This window comes from Anomaloglossus baeobatrachus, chromosome 11 (genome assembly GCF_048569485.1).
Source record: "Anomaloglossus baeobatrachus isolate aAnoBae1 chromosome 11, aAnoBae1.hap1, whole genome shotgun sequence".
NCBI classification, from domain to species: Eukaryota; Metazoa; Chordata; class Amphibia; order Anura; family Aromobatidae; genus Anomaloglossus; species Anomaloglossus baeobatrachus.
In genome coordinates, this window is record NC_134363.1 from 132,989,381 (window position 1) to 133,009,693 (window position 20,313).

The 20,313-nt window shown below is 45.9% G+C and overlaps 1 protein-coding gene across 7 annotated transcripts in view; it reads left to right on the plus strand.

The window, feature by feature from the left end:
* The window catches only part of ACOT7 (acyl-CoA thioesterase 7), a 342,748-nt gene that overhangs the window by 190,018 nt on the left and 132,417 nt on the right, over positions 1–20,313 (plus strand). The gene's annotated exons all lie outside the window — the stretch shown is intronic.

Genomic DNA, 20,313 nt, shown 5'->3' on the forward strand with positions numbered 1-20,313 from the left:
TGCGTGTACCAGTCATGTATTTTCCTGTACACTGTACAGGGGCGTACCTTTGGGGGGCATGCGGCATATTTGTCCCTGCACAGCAATCAGGGGGGAACCATTGGAAAATGTGAGGCAGCAGTATGGTGGGAGAAAATTGTAAGTGGACAGTATTGGGAAAGAAAAGTGTGCGGGGCATAGTAGAGAGACTGGGTAGTGGGGGAGGGGGGATAAGCAGTATAGAGAAGGGGCAGCATGGTGGCCAGTGTGAGGGCACAGTATGGAGGGCACAGTATGCTGAGGAGAGGGAATGTGAGACTGAGGTGCAGTATAGAGAAGGAGCAGTATGGTGGCCAGTGTGAGGGCACAGTATGGAGGGCACAGTATGCTGAGGAGGGGGAATATGAGACTGAGGTGCAGTATAGTGACTGGATAGTGAAGGAGATGGGCAGCATGGTGGGCAGTGTGAGGGCACAGTATGGAGGACACAGTATGCTGCGGAGGGGAATGTAAGACTGAGGTGCAGTATGGTGACTGGATAGTGAAGGAGGTAGGCAGTATAGAGAAGGGGCGGCATGGTGGCCAGTGTGAGGGCACAGTATGGAGGGCATAGGATGCTGAGAAGGGGGAAAGTGAGACGGAGATACAGTATAGTGACTGGATAATGAAGCAGGTAGGCAGCATAGAGAAGGGGCAGCATGGTGGCCAGTGTGAGGACACAGTATACTGAGGAGGGGGAATGTGAGACTGAGGTGCAGTATGGTGACTGGATAGTGAAGGAGGTAGGCAGTATAGAGAAGGGGCAGCATGGTGGGCAGTGTGAGGGCACAGTATGGAGGTCACAGTATGCTGAGGAGGGGGAATGTGAGACTGAGGTGCAGTATAGTGACTGGATAGTGAAGGAGATAGGCAGTATAGAGAAGGGGCGGCATGGTGGCCAGTGTGAGGGCACAGTATGGAGGGCATAGGATGCTGAGAAGGGGGAAAGTGAGACGGAGATACAGTATAGTGACTGGATAATGAAGCAGGTAGGCAGCATAGAGAAGGGGCAGCATGGTGGCCAGTGTGAGGACACAGTATACTGAGGAGGGGGAATGTGAGACTGAGGTGCAGTATGGTGACTGGATAGTGAAGGAGGTAGGCAGTATAGAGAAGGAGCAGCATGGTGGCCAGTGTGAGGACACAGTATGGAGGTCACAGTATGCTGCGGAGGGGAATGCAAGACTAAGGTGCAGTATAGTGACTGGATAGTGAAGGAGGTAGGCAGTATAGAGAAGGGGCAGCATGGTGGCCAGTGTGAGGGCACAGTATGGAGGACACAGTATGCTGCGGAGGGGAATGCAAGACTAAGGTGCAGTATAGTGACTGGATAGTGAAGGAGGTAGGCAGTATAGAGAAGGGGCAGCATGGTGGCCAGTGTGAGGGCACAGTATGGAGGACACAGTATGCTGCGGAGGGGAATGCAAGACTAAGGTGCAGTATAGTGACTGTATAGTGAAGGAGGTAGGCAGTATAGAGAAGGGGCAGCATGGGGGCCAGTGTGAGGGCACAGTATGGAGGGCACAGTATGCTGCGGAGGGGAATGCAAGGCTAAGGTGCAGTATAGTGACTGGATAGTGAAGGAGGTAGGCAGTATAGAGAAGGGGCAGCATGGGGGCCAGTGTGAGGGCACAGTATGGAGGGCACAGTATGCTGAGGAGGGGGAATGTGAGACTGAGGTGCAGTATTTATATCTAAATGCTACAGTTCGTGCTCTACTGTTATGGTTAAAATGTTAACGTTATTGGGCCCCCACCAGATTTTCTGCCCAGGGGCCCCCACCAACCTTAATCCGGCCCTGTGAACAACTACCACTTATACATTCAGTGCACTTAAAAGATCCTAACCTAGATAGCAGACACGTGTGTGTGTGTGTGTGTGTGTGTGTGTGTGTGTGTATATAGTACTCCATGGGCAGGCAGTGATATATTGAATTAGGGTGAGAGGAAAGGGAACCCCTCCCCCCCCTCCCCCTTGTTTTGCCTCCTAATATGACGATTTATCTGTTTTGGCACTCAGAGATCTCAGAGTTTTCAAATTGGGCTCATGGTATCTTTCATGCTACCTAAGAAATTTTAGTCCACATTTGGTTTATGTTTTTGTTTGTTTTTTTTAATGCATATAAATAAAGAAATTTTTAATAAGTAGGTAATTTCCACCCCACTGTTCCCTGTATAATATGCAGGTCCACCCCACTGTGACCTATGTAATATTATGGTCCAGCGCACAGTGCCCTATGCAGTATTATAGTTTCCAACAGCCCCCAAAAATAAATAATCATGATACTCACCTAATATAGACTCCTTGTCCTCCTCAACGTCCGTCTCCTCTTCTAGCCGGCCTCACAGTGATTGCTGGTGGCCCTGTGCACTGATGTCCATTGCAACGCCAATGTCTCCCGCTTGGTGCTGGCCTCTGGCAGGCAGCAGATACAAGGGAAGCCTGCGGCCTGCTGGGGTAAGTGATGGAGCCTGGGGCTTTGTTATCCATCATAACTGTCAACAGTTTCAGCATTCTGAGGATGCCGATAGTGTTGACAGCATAGAGGACCATGTCAGGTGGCCCTTCTGGCATTTACCAGAATTGCCAGATGGCCAGTCCGGACCAGTATGTAACCGTTTCATTCTCATATATTGGTGGGACCTATAGCTAATCCTGAGAAGAACGTGCATTGAGTGGTATTTCTCTCTGAATCGCTATGTGGAAAATTGGTGAAACACCCTAAGATACAAATTTTTTTTACTCCTTTGTTTAAAGGGAACTTGATAGCGGATACATGCTGTCCAATCCATGGACATCAGGTATCAGGCACTGGTTGTATGAACTCCGTAAAAGCCACCGAGGATAAAGCCTGCGGGAGACTCGTTGGGAAGGTGAGTCCCTGGGGCTTCTCCCTGCCCACTGCCAATGATTGACAGGTCTGTCCTTACCCATACATACAAGGAGAGACCCATCAGTCATTGAGGGGACCGACCTTTTCGAGTAGTTTCCTGTACAGCTTGGTTCTACAGTCATAAGTATGTTCTTCTCTGGTATACTGTAGCTTTTCAGCTTTACACTAACCTTACTGATCTCATGCAGCCAGTGTATGATACATGCTGGCCGCGGTTCCCTTTAATGGGGTAAACCAGCATATTCTTCATAATCGCTGCAGCATATTGTCCACTGTGGAATTATCACACATGAAGATAATTCAATCTTTGGACCACGCTGTGGATACAGGAAATTGCTGAACGGCTTTGGAAGAAATCCTTTGTGCGGCAGCTGCTAAAACGGATCCGTAATTGGCGGTTGCATTTCTTCTTACACAGTAAATATTTTAGACGCTAAGGAGCCTCCTGAGATAAAATGAAGGACAATTATGTAACCGATAAAGTACTTACAGCATCGTCTTAACTACTTCACTGCTTGTTCCTAGCACATATTTGGATATTTGGTCCTATAAAAAAAAGTTCTTGTTTATCAAATGAAGATTTATCAATGGGAAAATCTCTTAATATGGAAAATTGTAAAAATGTATAGGGATGAGCAACATGCAAAAGAGAGCCCCGAAGGGTTCAACTGGAATGCTCAAGACATCCGAAACACGTCAAGTCTCATGGCGTATATTCTGGAACGTTTTGTACAATGATTTTTTAAGATGACATAATAAAGTTTTTGGATTTTACTACTTTGGAATTGGTGCCGGGTCCTCCATACTTCTTCCAACTTATCTTTCCGTTAGCATACACAACATACCCTGGAAGATAGAAGATATACCCATGTTCCAAATTATTATGCAAATGATATTTTTCTCTGATTTTCCTAAATGGTCGGTGCAAATGACAGTCAGTCTAATAAAAGTCATCACCCGTTAGAGTATACATCGAATTTTATTGAAGAAACCTCCCAATGATAACAGTATAATCTTCAAAATTTAAAAAAAAACTCAAAATGCGCTGTTCCAAATTATTAGGCACAGTAGAGTTTCTAAACATTTTATATGTTTTAAAGAACTGAAAATGCTCATTTGTGGAATTTGCAGCATTAGGAGGTCACATTCACTGAAATAAAAATCTATTTAAATCATAACATAGGAACCCTTCTTTGGTATCACCTTCACAATTCTTGCATCCATTGAACTTAAGAGATTTTGGAGAGTTTCTGCTTCAATTTCTTTGCAATAGCCTCTTAGTGCTTCTGTTTTGATGTGAACTGCCTCCCACCCTCAGATCTTTTGCTTGATGATACTCCAAAGGTTCTCTATAGGGTTGAGGTCAGGGGAAGATGGTGGCCACACCATGAGTTTATCTCTTTTTATGCCCATAGCAGCCAATGACACAGAGGTATTCTTTGCAGCATGAGATGGTGCATTGTCATGCATGAAGATGATTTTGCTCCTGAAGGCACGGTTCTGCTTTTTGTATCATGGAAGAAAGTTGTCAGTCAGAAACTCTATATACTTTGCAGAGGTCATTTTCACACCTTCAGGAACCCTAAAGGGTCCTACCAGATGTCTCCCCATGATTCCGGCCCAAAACATGACTCCTCCGCCTCCTTGCTGACGTCACAGCCCTGTTGGGACACGGTGGCCATCCACCAACCATCCACTACTGCATCCATCTGGACCATCCAGGGTTGCTCGACACTCATCAGTAAACAAGACTGTTTGAAAATGAGTCTTCATGTACAGTCATGGCCAAAAGTTTTGAGAATGCTACAAATATTAATTTTTACAAAGTCTACTGCTTAAGTTTTTCTAATGGCAATTTGCATATACTCCAGAATGTCATAAAGAGTGATCAGCTTAACAGTAATTACTTGCAAAGTCAATATTGGCAAAGAAAATGAACTTTAACCCCAAAACACATTTCAACATTATTGCATTCCTGCCTTAAAAGGAGCAGCTAACATTGTTTTAGTGATTGTTCCATTAACACAGGTGTGGGTGTTGATGGCGATCAATCAGTCATGATTAAGTAAGAATGACACCACTGGACACTTTAAAAGGAGGCTGGTGCTTGGTATTATTTTTTCTCTTCAGTTAACCATGGTTATCTCTAAAGAAACACGTGCAGCCATCATTGCTCTGCACAAAAATGGCCTAACAGGGAAGAGTATCGCAGCTACAAAGATTGCACCTCAGTCAACAATCTATCGCATCATCAAGAACTTCAAGGAGAGAGCTTCCATTGTTGCCAAAAAGGCTCCAGGGCGCCCAAGAAGGACCAGCAAACGCCAGGACCATATCTTAAAACTGTTTCAGCTGCGGGATCGGACTACCAGCAGTGCCGAGCTAGCTCAGCAATGGCAGCAGGCTGGTGTCAGTGCTTCTGCACGCACTGTGAGGCGGAGACTCTTTGAGCAAGGCCTGGTTTCAAGGAGGGCAGCAAAGAAGCCACTTCTCTCCAGAAAAAATATCAGGGACCGACTGATATTCTGCAAAAGGTACAGGGAATGGACTGCTGAGGACTGGGGTAAAGTCATTTTCTCAGATGAATCCCCTTTTCGATTGTTTGGGACATCTGAAAAACAGCTTATTAGGAGAAGAAGAGGTGAGCGCTACCACCAGTCTTGTCTCATGCCAACTGTTAAGCATCCTGAAACGATTCATGTGTGGGGTTGCTTCTCAGCCAAGGGAATCGGCTCACTCACAGTCTTGCCTAAAAACACAGCCATGAATAAAGAATGGTACCAGAATGTCCTCCAAGAGCAACTTCTCCCAACTGTCCAAGAGCAGTTTGGCGCCCAACAATGCCTTTTCCAGCATGATGGAGCACCTTGCCATAAAGCAAAGGTGATCACTGAATGGCTCATGGAACAAAACATAGAGATTTTGGGTCCATGGCCTGGAAACTCCCCAGATCTTAATCCCATTGAGAACTTGTGGGCAATCATCAAGAGACGGGTGGACAAACAAAAACCAACAAATTCTGGCAAAATGCAAGCATTGCTTATGCAAGAATGGACAGCTATCAGTCAGGATTTGCTCCAGAAGCTGATTGAGAGCATGCCAGGGAGAATTGCAGAGGTCCTGAAGAAGAAGGGTCAACACTGCAAATATTGACTTGCTGCATTAACTCATTCTAACTGTCAATATAACCTTTTGGTACTCATAATATGATTGCAATTATATTTCTGTATGTGATGTAAACATCAGACAAACACAATTAAAAACCAGAGGGCAACAGATCATGTGAAAATATAACTTTGGTGTCATTCTCAAACCTTTTGGCCATGACTGTATTTCTGGACCCACTGCAACCGTTTCTGCTTGTGAGCACTGGTTAGGGGTGGCCGAATAGTAGGTTTATGCACCATAGCAAGACTTTGAAGGATCCTACACCTTGAGGTTCGAGGAACTCCAGAGGCACCAGCAGCTACAAATATCTGTTTGCTGGTTTGTTGTGGCTTTTTAGCAGCCGCTCTCTTAATCCGATGGACTTGCCTGGCAGAAACCTTCCTCATTCTGCCTCTATCAGCACGAATCAGAATCAGCCACAAATCTCTTCACAGTATGATGATCCCGCTTAAGTTTTCGTGAAATATCTAATGTTTTCATCCATTGTTCAAGGCATTGCCTTATTTGATGCTTTTCAGGAGCAGAGAGATCCTTTTTCTTTCCCATGTTACTTGTAAACTGTGGCTGCTTAATATTGTGGAGCATCCAGTTTTCCTTTTATTGGGCTCACCTGGCAAACTAATTATCACAGGTATCTGAGATTGATTTCAGTGATCCAAAGAACCCTGAGACACAATACCATCAATGAGATTCAGTGAAAAAAAAATTAATCGCTATGTCACTTAAATCCAATTTGCATAATAATTTGGAACATGGTGTAAAAGAGGATTTTTCCGAAATGACCCATCATCCTGAACAGGCATATGTGCCGCCCCCGCGATTCGGATCCGGATCCACAGTGGCTCGAGGGGTCTCCGGACCCGAGGCGGGGTCGCGCGGCCGCTCGAAATTAAAAAGGGTGAAAAGATATTTACAAAAGGGGTGGAAAAATTGAGTAATGTTCGTGACGCCACCCACGGGTCGTGGTAAAAGTGGGATACCACCGCTGCTACGTTTGGGAGAGAGCACCCGGGAGTGATGGGATGGCAGCTTGTGATGTTAACCCCTCTGTGAGCAGGTGGAAGGTGTCCCGGGGCTCGGCGTTGGAAGGCTGGGGACCCGTCGGGAGTAAAGGGGCACAACGTACTCACACAGTCCATAGATGCTGACACCGACAACGGGTAAACCAAAGTCTTGAATGCCCTGTAGCCTTTGTTTGAATACGCTGGGTCCGTGCCCTTTTGGCGTTGCTGGTTGGTCTGAAGCCTTGTCCCTTGGCACTGTGTTTACTCTTTGTGGAAGAACATCCTCATTGGGTGAATTACTGGGCTGCATAAAGCTACTTCCCAGCCTAGGGTCCGCGTACCCCGTCGTGCCCTGGCCCCTGCCTGGTTGTAACACAAGGCGGCCGAACTGCCCTCCGGGGCAGTACCGTGCTCCCTGTCACTACCCCCTGCGATCGGGGTTCCAGCTTCTTCCAGGTCAGGCCAACATCTGGCACCTGTGACGGGTACAGGAGCCCAGCTCCACAGCGTGACCTCTTCCTATCACGGCTCACTGACTCTCTCTGACTACTCCTTGACACTTCTGGCCCTTCTTCTACAGTCCCTCCATCTGAGCGGCCCTATTGCCCTCAGGCCGCCCAATGGGTGTTTGGTGGGTGTGGTGCAGAGTGTTCCTCAGGATTTGTGAATACCTGTTCTTAGCAACACCAAAGGGACAGGACACGGAACCAAGGAGGAGCGGGTACCATGCAGAAGGGCAGATTGCACGGCACCCTTGTGACGACCTGATAGGCCAGGGCGTCACACATACAGATATGGCTAATTTGACCTCTATGCCACCTGCATGCCCATATTCATAAAACAAAAAAAACACTAAAGTGTGACAGATCGCCTTTAAGAGAACCCACAGGAATTTGTGCACAGAAAAGCTTTTCAATGACAATGAAAAGGCAGCATGAAACCCGAGCAAGCCAGCACCGAGGTTTAATTCTGTATTTCAGCTGGAAAATGGGCAAATTAATTGCATAATTGAGCCGAGTGGAATGAGCAGGATTGCATTTCTGGGTTAGAGGAGAGATTTTAAACTAGAGGGCTTGTAGGATACTGTGTTTTGAGAGTCGCGCATCTCCGTGCCTTTTGGAAAGCAAAACATATGGCATTAGTTGATATGTTAAAGAAATGTCAGATATGCTCCGCAGAAGGAAGAAATGTGAGTTCAGGGGTTAGTATTAATGTAACGTTATCTGATAAATAGAAGTACCGTACTATTTTTTTAGTGCTGACATATTATACCAGTTGTTTGCAAAAGTTACCAAACCCAACTCTAATTAAAAATCTTCAAACAAAACCGAGCCTGCCAGGGAGTGATCAAAAGATAGTGCCAGATAGAGCACCCCAACTCCACTGCCAGGCAGAGGGTGCCACCGTAAGCCCCCACTCTTAGGGGTACTTTGCACGTTGCAACATCGCTAGCCGATGGTAGCGATGCCGAGCGCGATAGTCCCCGCCTCCGTCGCACATACGATATCTTGTGATAGCTGCCGTAGCGAACATTATCGCTACGGCAGCTTCACACACACTTACCTGCCCTGCGACGTCGCTCTGGCCGGCGAACTGCCTCCTTCCTAAGGGGGCAGGTCGTGCGGCGTCACAACGACGTCACACGGCAGGCGGCCAATAGAAGCGAAGGGGCGGAGATGAGCGGGACATAACATCCCGCCCACCTCCTTCCTTCCGCATAGCCGGTGGAGGCAGGTAAGGCGATGTTCCTCGCTCCTGTGGCTTCACACACAGCGATGTGTGCTACCGCAGGAATGAGGAACAACATCGTGTCTCCTATTGGTGCGACATTATGGAAATGACCGACACTACACAGATCACCGATTTTCGACGCTTTTGCGATCGTTTATCGGCGCATCTAGGCTTTACACATTGCGACGTTGTTACCAGCGCCGGATGTGCGTCACTTTCGATTTGACCCCGACGATATCGCAGTAGCGATGTCGCAACGTGCAAAGTACCCCTTAGTGTACCTCTAATAGTGGATAATGTCTGTATTTATGGTACTTATCAAAAATTGCCAAACAGTGAGCGCCCAATATACAGCGGGTGAAATAAGTATTGTACAGGTCACCAATTTTGTAAGTACTGTATTTTTCGCTTTATAAGACGCACCGGATTATAAGACGCACCCCAAATTTAGACATAAAAAAAGGTAAAAAATGAAAAATGGGTTCCAGTGTTCTCTTACCGGAGGGGGGCAGCAGTGGTGGTGAAGCAGGTCACAGGAGGCACAGGTTGTGCTGGCAGGTGCGGCGGGTCAGTGGTGGCAGGCGCGTTGGTGTCCGTGGTGGCAGGAGCCACGGGGTCCGTGGTGGCGGCAGCAGCGGCGGCGGGTGAGTTGTGCAGCAGGCCAATGCAGTGAGAGTGTCCGTGGTCCCAGTTCAAATGGTGGCTCAGTGGTATCAGTGGCGGTGATGGCTCAGTGATGGCAGCGGCGGTGACGGCTCAGTGGTGGCAGCGGCGGTAATGGCTCAGTGGTGGAAGCGGCGGTGATGACTCAGTGGTGGCAGCGGCGGCGACGGCTCAGTGGTGGAGCAAACTGATGCGTTGTTTTCCCAGTGTGTCCGCGGTTCCGATTCAAGTGATGGCGCCCGGAGCTGGCGCATGCGCAGATGGAGCTCTCATCCCAGGGCTCCATCTGCGCACGCGCTGACTCCTGGAGCAGCGCGTGCGCAGATGGAGCTCTCATCCAAGAGCTCCATCTGAGCACGCTCCCGGCGCCATCATTTGAAAGTGGGATCGCGGACAAACTGGGTAACTTGCTGCACAGCCGCCTGCCCCGCACGCACAGAGTGGCAGCCAGCAGGCTGCCCGCCCACCCTGCGTGCAAGTGGCAGGGTACCTGTGCTTGCGTGCGGGCGGCAGCCAGGTGCCTGTGTGAGGGCGGCAGCCGGTTGCCGCCCGCACGGGTACCCGACTGCTGCCCGCACACAGCACCCGGCTGCCGCCCGCATACAGCACCCGGCTGCCGCCCGCACACAGCCACGGGTACCTGGCTACCACCGTACGCAAGCACAGGTACTCGGCCACTTGCACACAGCCACAGGCACCCGGCCGCCCGATCGCCGCACAGACAGGCCCCCCAGGTACCGCTATATTCGGATTATAAGACGCACCTCCAATTTTCCTCCCAAATTTTTGGGAGAAAAAGTGCATCTTATAAAGCGAAAAATACGGTAAATTTTATTTGTAAAGGAGCTATTGACATGAATTTCTCACCAGATGGCAAAGAAAGCAAACCATAGATGTTCAAAAATTTAGTGATGTGTATAATAACCAGAAATGACACAGAAAAAGAATTGAACACGCTTACTGAAATTTATTTACTACTTCATTCAAAAGTCTTTGTTGGTGATAACCCCGCTTCATGATGCCTAATGTATGGAGAAAGTAATCGCTTGCATTACTCAGGTGTGATTTTGGCCCATTTTTCACACAAATACTCTTCCCATCCTGAAGGTTCCTTGGGCTCCTTCTATGAACTCTGAGCTTTAGTTCCTTCCATAGATTTTCTATTGTATTCAGGTCTGGTGATCGGCTCAGCCATTCTAGCAGATTTCTTTCTTTAATTGAAACCAATTGAGAGTTTCCTTGGCTGTGTGTTTGGGATCATTGTCTGCTGAAATATCTACCCTCGTTTCATCGTCATCATCCTCGTAGATGGCAGCAGATTTTTATCAAGAATGTCTCAGTACATTTGTCCGTTCAACCTTCCTTCAATAATATGAAGTTTGCCGTGCTGTATGCTGAAAAACAGCTCCACACCATGATATTCCCACTTCCACACTTCACTGTTAGAATGGTGATTTTGGTGTTATAAGCAGTGCCTTATGGTGTGTATTATGGCATCCAAAGAGTGTAATTTTGGTCTCATCTGACCAGACTATATTCTCCCAGTATTTCACAGGCTTGTCTGCACATTGATGAGTACATTTTAAATGCCCTTGAACATGCTTTTTGTTTAGCAATGGAGTTGTGTGGTGAGCGTGCATACAGACCATTGAGGGTGAGAGCATTACATATTGTTTTCTTTGAAACAATTGTACCTGCCGCTTCTAGGTCTTTTTGTAGCTCTTCACAGGTGGTCCTTGGCTCTTGGACAACTCGTCTGAATTTTTTTTCACTTCTGTCTGAAATCTTGTGGGAAACACCTGGTTGTGGCCAGTTTATGGTGATAATGGGCCCAATAATACTCACTGTAGTCTACAGTAGTTTAGAAATTCTTATGTAACCAATGCCATCAGTATGTTTTGCAACAAAAAAGTTGCAAAGATCTTGACACAGCTCACTGGTTTTACCGATCATGAGATGTTTCTTGTGTGGCACCTTGTTAATGAGACACTATTTTTATAGGCCATCACTAAGTGGCAGAATTGTTTTCTGATTACTGATAGATTTCAGCTGGTTTCTTTACTTTCCATTGGCCTCTTTCTTTATGTGTTCAATACTTTTTCCCTGTGTCATTTCTCATTATTACATAACTTAATTTATGGGCATCTGGGGTTTGATTTCTTTGCTTATTTGGAAAGGATGAGTTGTTACCGACGTCTGGTGTGAATTCATGTAAATTGCACCTTTAGAAATATATATAATACAGTATATATATATATATATTATATATATGTATATGTATAGAAAACTGGTGACGTGTTCTATACTCATTTCACCTGCTGTATAGAGTCTGTGAGTGCCCCATGCACAAACAATGATCCCATATGCAGTGGCCCAGCCATAGAATGTCCGTATAAATACCGAGTATTCCCATATATATTAGAGGACGTTTTTCTGTGCTAAATGATCAACATTCTGTGCAATACCCAAGAATGGCCACTATCCAGTGTATGGCGCTGTGCTTTTCTGGCTCAGTACACTGAACATATGGCCACCGCAGGAGCTGCAAACAGGAGGCTCCTGTTGTTGGAGCCCCACCAATCTGATATTGATGACCTAATTTCTGGACATTTTTCAATTTTCTCTCTAATACCCATGAAAACACTTTGGCTATGGTATTATTTGGACGGTGCATAGCACTACAGTATCATTTGGACAGTTTGTAAAGCACTATGCATTATTGCATAGAAATTAGGTGGTTTTTTTTTGTTTTTTTTTACACTATATGGCGGTATCATTTATGCAATTCATGGTACTGTTATGTTAGTAGCATTTGCACAGGACTGTAGGCAGTGGTGTAACTAGTGTTCGATGGGACCCGCTGCAGAATTTGGACCTGGGCCCCCATCCCCGCATGTTGGTCAGATGTATATGTATGTATACATTTAGCATTCTAAAATCTATAAAGACATATGAGTTGCCATCCCCCCATTATGTAGTAATGTCAGCCGTCCTGGGCTACTTCTTGGTAAATATGTCCCACATTCTGTTATATATGCCCCCCATCCTGGTATCTCCCCCATCCTGATATATACTGTCCCTCTCCTGATATATATGTTGCTTTCTTGGACCCCTATACTCTCCCTCTCCGGCTCCCATGATGTGTGAAACCGTCTTCTATAGTCAGCGTTCATGCTATGGCAACACATGACGTCACGTGCTTCCTCAGTCACAGGAACGCCACAGAAAGCTGCCGGGTCCTGTTTGCTAGCACTGTGTATCGCACTGCCAGGACCCAACAGGTCTCTGTACCACAATGTGTTTCAGCTGAATGTGTGCCCTCAGACGCACATCCAGCTGATACTTAGAAAACTGACCAATACACATTTCATCTTATCTAGAATTTCATAAACTTAAGCCATTCCATATCAAGCATATAAAGGTGGAATTAATAGGAGCATTACGGTTATGTGTAAAAAAAAATATATCTTTATCGAAAAGGATTTTAAAAATTTACAAACAGTATACAAAATGAAATAGAAAAGTGCTAGATGTTAAGCAGGATGAACACGCATATGCATCTAAGGGACAATAAAGTGCTAATACTCATGAAAAAAAAACTAGGAAGTCTGAATGGGCACAATAGCTTATGAAGGACCATGTATAGCCCTATAGGTTATCCGGTGCAGCTATGATAGGGTAAAAGGTTTTTATTATTATTATTGTTGTTATTATTATTATTATTATTATTATTATTATAAAACCCACATAAAGCCAAATAGATAGGGCTTAATTTTTATAATCCCACAATAATGACCATATTGGTCTAATGCTACAGCAGTAACAAAAGGGGTCACATAATAATCAAAAAATTGCCCAACAGCTTACTCATAAATGAAGAGTTAACGCTCCAGTCCCTCACAGGCTAATAAAAAAGACCCTCCGACGTGCGTTTCGCGGAAATGGATGTCAGCTTCTTCAGGGAAGGTCACATCCATTTCTGCGAAACGCATGTCAGAGGGTCTTTTTATATGCCTGTGAGGGACTGGAGCATTAATTCTTGATTTATGAGTAAGCTGTTGGGCAATTTTTTGATTATTTTTGATTATTATGTGACCCCTTTTGTTACTGCTGTAGCATTAGACCAATATGGTCATTATAGGGGGATTATAAAAATTAAGATCTATCTATTTGGCTTTATGTGAGTTTTATAATAATAATAATAATAATAATAAAAAACCTTTTACCCTATCATAGCTGCAGCGGATAACCTATAGGGCTATACATGGTCCTTTATATGCTATTGTGCCCATTCAGACTTCCTATTTTTTTCATGAGTATTAGCACTTTATTGTCCCTTAGATGCATATGGGTGTTCATCCTGCTTGACATCTAGCACTTTTCTATTTCATTTTGTATACTTCATGTTTTATATATTAGAGTTATGACTCTTATATGGACACATATGACACCAGCTGGACTACAATGTGTTAAAATTAAACTTCCTATTAAATCTATGCATTATTAAGCTTTGTTAATTAAAAAAATGTGGCAAATAGTTCTTTGCGTTTTAGGAGCCTGAAAACATTTGAGAATTTCCAAACTAATATTTTATTATGCAACAACTGGACCCGTTCCCATATTTCATGTTCTATAGAAAAGAAATCTCTTCTGTCTAAACAAGATTTTATTGTTGAATGTTCGGACAAGAATAAATCTGGATCAGGAATGTGAACGATCAACCAAATTCCTCTAGCAGAAATCTGAAATCCATGTCTGTTCTCTAGTCCCAGTCTGATAATTTGTTTTTTTGGCCGGCTAAACTCTATTTTTTTTTTTCCATCACGACATTCACTTGATAGCTAAGCAGAAAAATACGCTTTAGTGGAAAATCGAATTAAAATTTTCCACTGCTGTAAACACAGGGGGTTTGTATATAAGAACAAATCATCTCACATGTGACTCAATTATCGCCCTGTTTGCATCCTGTGATCTCTGTACATCTATATTGCACTTTTCACTACAGATAAATATAGGCTTCAGTCCTCTCGGTGGTTGAGTGTCCATAGATTTAAGGGGGCTTTACACGCTGTGACATCGCTAGCGATGTTGCGAGCGATAGCACCCGCCCCCGTCGTTCGTACGACATGTGGTGATCACTGCCGTAGCGAACAATATCGCTACGGCAGCGTCACACGCACATACCTGCTCGGCGACATCGCTGTTGCTGCCGAACTATCCCTCCTTCAAGGGGGAGGGGCATTCGGCGTCACAGCGACGTCACAAAACGGCCGTCCAATAGAAGAGGATGGGAGGAGATGAGCGGCCGTAACATGCCTCCCACCTCCTTCCTTCCTTCTTTTCCGGTGGACGCAGGTAGGATGATGTTCGTCGGTCCTGCGGTGTCACACATAGCGATGTGTGCTACAGCAGGAACGACGGAACAACCAGCGACATGCACCACCAACGATATTATGAAAAGGGGCGACGTGCCAACAATCAATGATTTTTGCCGTTTTTGCAATCATTGATCGTCGCTCCTAGCTGTCACACGCTGCGATGTCTCTAACGACGCCGGATGTGCGTCACAAACACCGTGACCCCGACGATATATCGTTAGCGATGTCACAGCGTGCAAAGCACCCTTTTCTTCAGGTGATCTTCTTTAAGATCAATGACAAACCAAGTTCCCTCCGATTAACATGTCCCTTCTAAGTTGTTGTGACCTATTTATTTCTTGGTAAAACATTCTTAAACTATTTATTGTCTAAGGCCACTTTCACACTGCATTCCTCTCTCCGTTCAGTGGTCCCGTCGGGGCTTCCGTTCGAACCACCCACAAAACTGGTTTCAGACGAATGCGCTGACAGGGCCACTGACTATAATGGTGCAGACGTAGTCACCGTGTGTTCTGTTGTGCGTGATTTTCGGGGGTATATGCTTACTAGGGGCGACCAACCCTGAAGCAGTCTACTATGTCTGGGTGTCCACCTCCAATAGACATATACTTCCAAAATGGTGCACAACATTATATCTGCACCATTATAGTCAGTGGCCCTGTCGACGCATACGTCCGAAACCCGTTTTGTGGGGGGTTCGGATGGAAGCCACGATGGGACCACTAAACAAGGAGAAGAACGCAGGGTGAAAGTTGGAAATGCCAATCTGCTGACAGCTGCTCCAGGGTAAATTATGGCTCTGTTGATCTAGTGGATTCTCTAAGCCGTTGGTCTGGATGAGCAGCACAGACTGGAGGCGTTGGTGCAGTGTAGAGCAACTGAAATGTATCTGCTGAGCCTGAACGGCGCCTGGAGCAGAGTGGAATAGCAGAGCTGGATAGGAAGATGGCACCTAAAGCATGGAATTACAGAACAAAAGTACATTAAATTGCACCTTCGCTTTGGAAAGACCAAGCTGGATATGCTGGATTGGACTGTGGTCATGGCTCAACTGATCTGTGTATGTAGACAGACACCTTGAAACAGCAATAGCGAGAATGCAAAATGATACTTTGAAACAGCAGAGAATAGTATGCCCCTCATCAGTAGAGCAATGGCTAGCTGAATTTGATACTCTTGGCACAGTAGGGGTACGTGCCCACGAACAGGACCCGGTGCGCCCTGGGTGCGGTCGGTCCTGACCTGCGGGGCCGTGAGCCTATGTTCAGGGTTCGGGCAGTTGCGGTCTCTCGTTTGTGTTCTCCCTGTGGAGGACACTTGCTACTCTGCAGCAAACAATTGACATTCTGCGGCTCGGAAAGACGCACCGCAGGTCAGTGTTTGCTTCTGAAAAAACAAACACAGTGGGCACGGGATTTCTAGAATCCTGTCCACTGTGCTTATACTGTACAACGCAGCGTTTTGGATGCAGCTGAAGCATGCTGTGTCCAAAACGCTGTGAAAACTGATTATGGGCACACAGCCTTATAGGGGTGCTTGCTTGCCTTAAAATGATCTGTCACTAGTGTTGAAAGTGAAGTGTGTTTTTTTTTTTTCTTATTTTATGCCCTCTGCTAACCTGAGCATGCCTTTTTTTTTATTTAAATCCATGGTTCCAGCATTGAGGCATTTTATTGGCTGCAAATTTTTATGGTCTTTAGGAAGGAGGCGTGTCTCATAAAACATTTTTAAAGACACACCCCCGAGGATCCTATGAGCCACACCTCCTTGATATTAGCTCTAAATAAAAAGGCCCATATCTCTGGAACCTTATGACAGATTTAAAAAAATAAAAAACAACAATATCGGAATACTTGGTAGAAATTGAAATAAAAGAAAAAGCTAACCACTTTTGACCTGGAGACTGATCCATTTGTAGGAGATTATTTGCATTTAGACCCCAATTCAGTGAGAAATGTAATTACATTGATCCTATTTGTAAAGTTAGAGTGATTTTTGCCTGTCATTGTGCTGCAAATCATCAGCGATATTTTTGAAACCCAAAGCGGCAATGTGCATGGCATGTGTCGGGTGTCTAAAGCGTGAGACAAGTCCAGCAAGCGAGTCGCCTCCATGTGGCATATTTCCTTCTTTCACACTCGAGGCCTTAGCAATAGACCTGAGCAGCTTTATCACATATTTACATGTCTCGTCATTCCCAACTGAAACCATTCACTTTTGTGGATAAAAGAAGCTTTTTTGTATTTTAGAGATCAGTGGTCTTTCTTTCACTCATTGATGCGCTATTTTCCTGGAATGCCGCTGTCTTTGTGCGGACAGATGTAGCGCACAGCTGTGATGTCAACTTTTGTTTTTCTTTGAAATTTTTGCACCTTGTTATCTGCGTACAAATGTGTTTCTTTCAATAGACAGTCACAAGGCTGACAACGTGTTATTTATATTTCTGTTTCGGAAAAATACCAGACACACAAATGGTTTCTTGAGCGAAGTGTGACGGTACTACAGCTGTGAGTCACCAAGCAGAAGTTTTTTTTTTTTATTTTAGTTTATATTTCTTGGGAAGAATGCCAGCCAACAAATCTTACATCTAAAATATCCTAGTATTTAGTAAAAGTTTGCAATTATTGTCCTTGTCCAGTGTTCACATGTGCAGCAATAACATGACTGCCGCAACCCAACGGCCCAAGCGGAAATCTCACGTAATAACCACACCACATGTGTAACTTTAACCATAACTCTTTTACTGGAGAGGTAGAAAAGAACAACACACGCTCATCTTTTGTGGATAGTGTTGGTCACAGCTCTCAGCATCAGGCAACTGACCTGGTAAACCATTAGCGATGAAGTGGTGTGCTCCAACTGGACTCTCAACGCACGAACGTCTTCGTCTTTAACCTCGAAACCGCTGTGACTTGGTGAGACTCAATAGTGAAACATTAAAGAAAAAGAGATGATGAGCTCCGGGTCTCACAATGACTGGAACAGGGAAGGCAGGGAAATTTAAAGGGAATCTGTCACCAGATTTGGGGCCTATAAGCTGCGGCCACCACCAGTGGACTCTTATATACAGTATTCTAACATGCTGTATACAAGAGCCCAGGCCGCTGTGTAGAACGTACAAATCACTTTATAATACTCGCCTGAACGGTCAGTGCGGTGCAGACTGGTCGGATGGGTGTCTCCGTTCTCCAGGTCCGGCGCCTCCTCTTTTAGCCATCTTTGTCCTCCTAATTCTGAAGCCCGGGTGCATGACACGTCCTACATCATCCACACAAACCGCCATTGAGGTCCCAGTATGCACACTACAATGCTTTGATCTGTCCTGATCATTTGTTGTTGATCGACCAATAATGTAAAATTATGGTTTGTCAGTTCCATGCTTCTTTTTGTAAGCCGTCACCTATTTGGATTTTAGAAATTCAAGTGTAAAACGACCCTTAGTTGATACAGTAATAATCAATATGATAGCAATGTGCAAATTACAAAATTGTGTGGTTTTACAATTTTTTTTTATAACATTACCCATCAATGAAGATGGGAATAACCATTTAAAGGCCTTGTTTGTGTGAAATGGTGCTCATTTACCTGGGGGTTGGATACCGAAAAAGTAACAAAATAAATCATATTCATCTGTTGTCACTACATGGATAAAGCACAAGTTACTTTCTTGTCTGCCCTGAGAACAGAAGCGAACACCATTTTGCCAAAGAGAAGAGCATCTAGTCATTCACCCACCAACCAATGGCGCCATTGGTTCATTTTCTGATGACGCAACTAAATGCTGATGCGGTTCTGTGGTGCTGATGTGATTGCAGTTAGGCTCACCTTGTGATGTGGATCCATTAAGCCCCAAGCCCGGGTGGATACAAGGACCTCGGGCGTTGGTGCATCTGGCAATGTCATGTGGGCAGATTGGGCGTAGCACACATGAGTCCCGAGACCAGCATATCCGGTGTGAAGCACGTAGCATGGTGTGCACTAGAGCTGAAGAATTTTAAAGTAGAGCCTGGGATAACAATCTGAAGACACAGGAGCCTTAAAAAGCCTAGGAGATGATGCCACACACTGGGCAACTTGCAAAACCTGACGTGGAGCACAACAGGGACCAGCGGACAGGTGAGGGGAGCAAAGCCCGGATCCGGAACAGGTGTATAACAATTACTTCTGGTGCCAAATCAGATCACGGAGTGGCCAATGATGCATCCAGGAGGGTAACTGGAGGTGAATATGTGCCGCCCCCGTGACAGCAGCCGAGCTGCTCGGATCTGGATCCGTGGTGGCTCGAGGGGTCTCCGGACCCGGGGGTCGTGCGGCCACTCAAATAAAGGGGGGTATTTACAGGGGATTGTAAAGTTTGTGATGCCACCCGTGGTATGTGGTAATTAGGAGTACCACCGCTGCAGTTGGGAGTACCCGGGGATGATTGAATGGGGCAGCCAGGTGTTGTGACTCTCCATGGGTAGGGGGGAATACCCCGGGGCTCGGTGATGGTGTGGGGGAGTGCCGTTGGGTGTGAAGGGGTCACGTGCGTACTCACTCAGTCCATTAAGCTAACACCGACACCTGGATAAACCAAAGTTCTAGACACCGCTGCCGCTGAGGGGAGCTAGTTCGGGTCCCATCCCCAATGGTGCTGCCTGGTGATCCGTGACCTGCCTCCTGGCACTAAGTTTACTTCTCTGTTGGTCCCGGTAGTATGGAACTTGCCAGGTCCCGCTCCCCACTATAGCTAAGTGTGGGAGCTTGCTCTCAGAGTTCTCGCTTGGGATGTTCTGGACCGTTTTCAGTGGAAAGTCCTATCCTCCTCGTTGCGCTAGTACCCCAATTTTGTAGCGGGTGGAGAGCGGATCTTGAAGGTTCCCTTCTTGTCGGGTAAATTATCAGGTTGCCTGAAGCTACTCCCTGACCTAGGGTCCACGTACCCCGTTGTGCCTTGGTCCCAGCCCGGTAATGGTGCAAGGCCGCCGTCCGTCCTCCTTGACAGAACCGTGCCCCTTGCCACGATCCCCTGCGATCGAGGGTCTAGCTCCTCTAGGCCCAGACCACCGTCTGCCACCTAGATAACTTCCTAGGAGCCCGGCTCCTCACCTCCTCTCTCCTTCACTTCCAAACTACAACTCTCTTCTGACACTCCTGACCTCCCTTTTCCAACCCCCCAGGTGGGCGACTCTATTCCACTCAAGCAGTCCACTGGTGTGTCTGGTGGGTGTGGTGCAGAGTGTACCTAGGGTTTTGATTAGCCGATGTAGGCAACACCATATAGTTGGGGACGCATAACCAAGAAGGAGGTGAATATTGCACGGGAGGGCAGATTGTGCAATACCCTGTGACGACCTGATAGTCCAGGGGCGTCACAAGTATAATTTATTTGGTTTCCGTTCCAAAAATCCAATTGAATATGATTTCTGTAGAATGTCCTCCTGAGTGCTGGATCCTCAGACTGAAGACCTGAGCAATG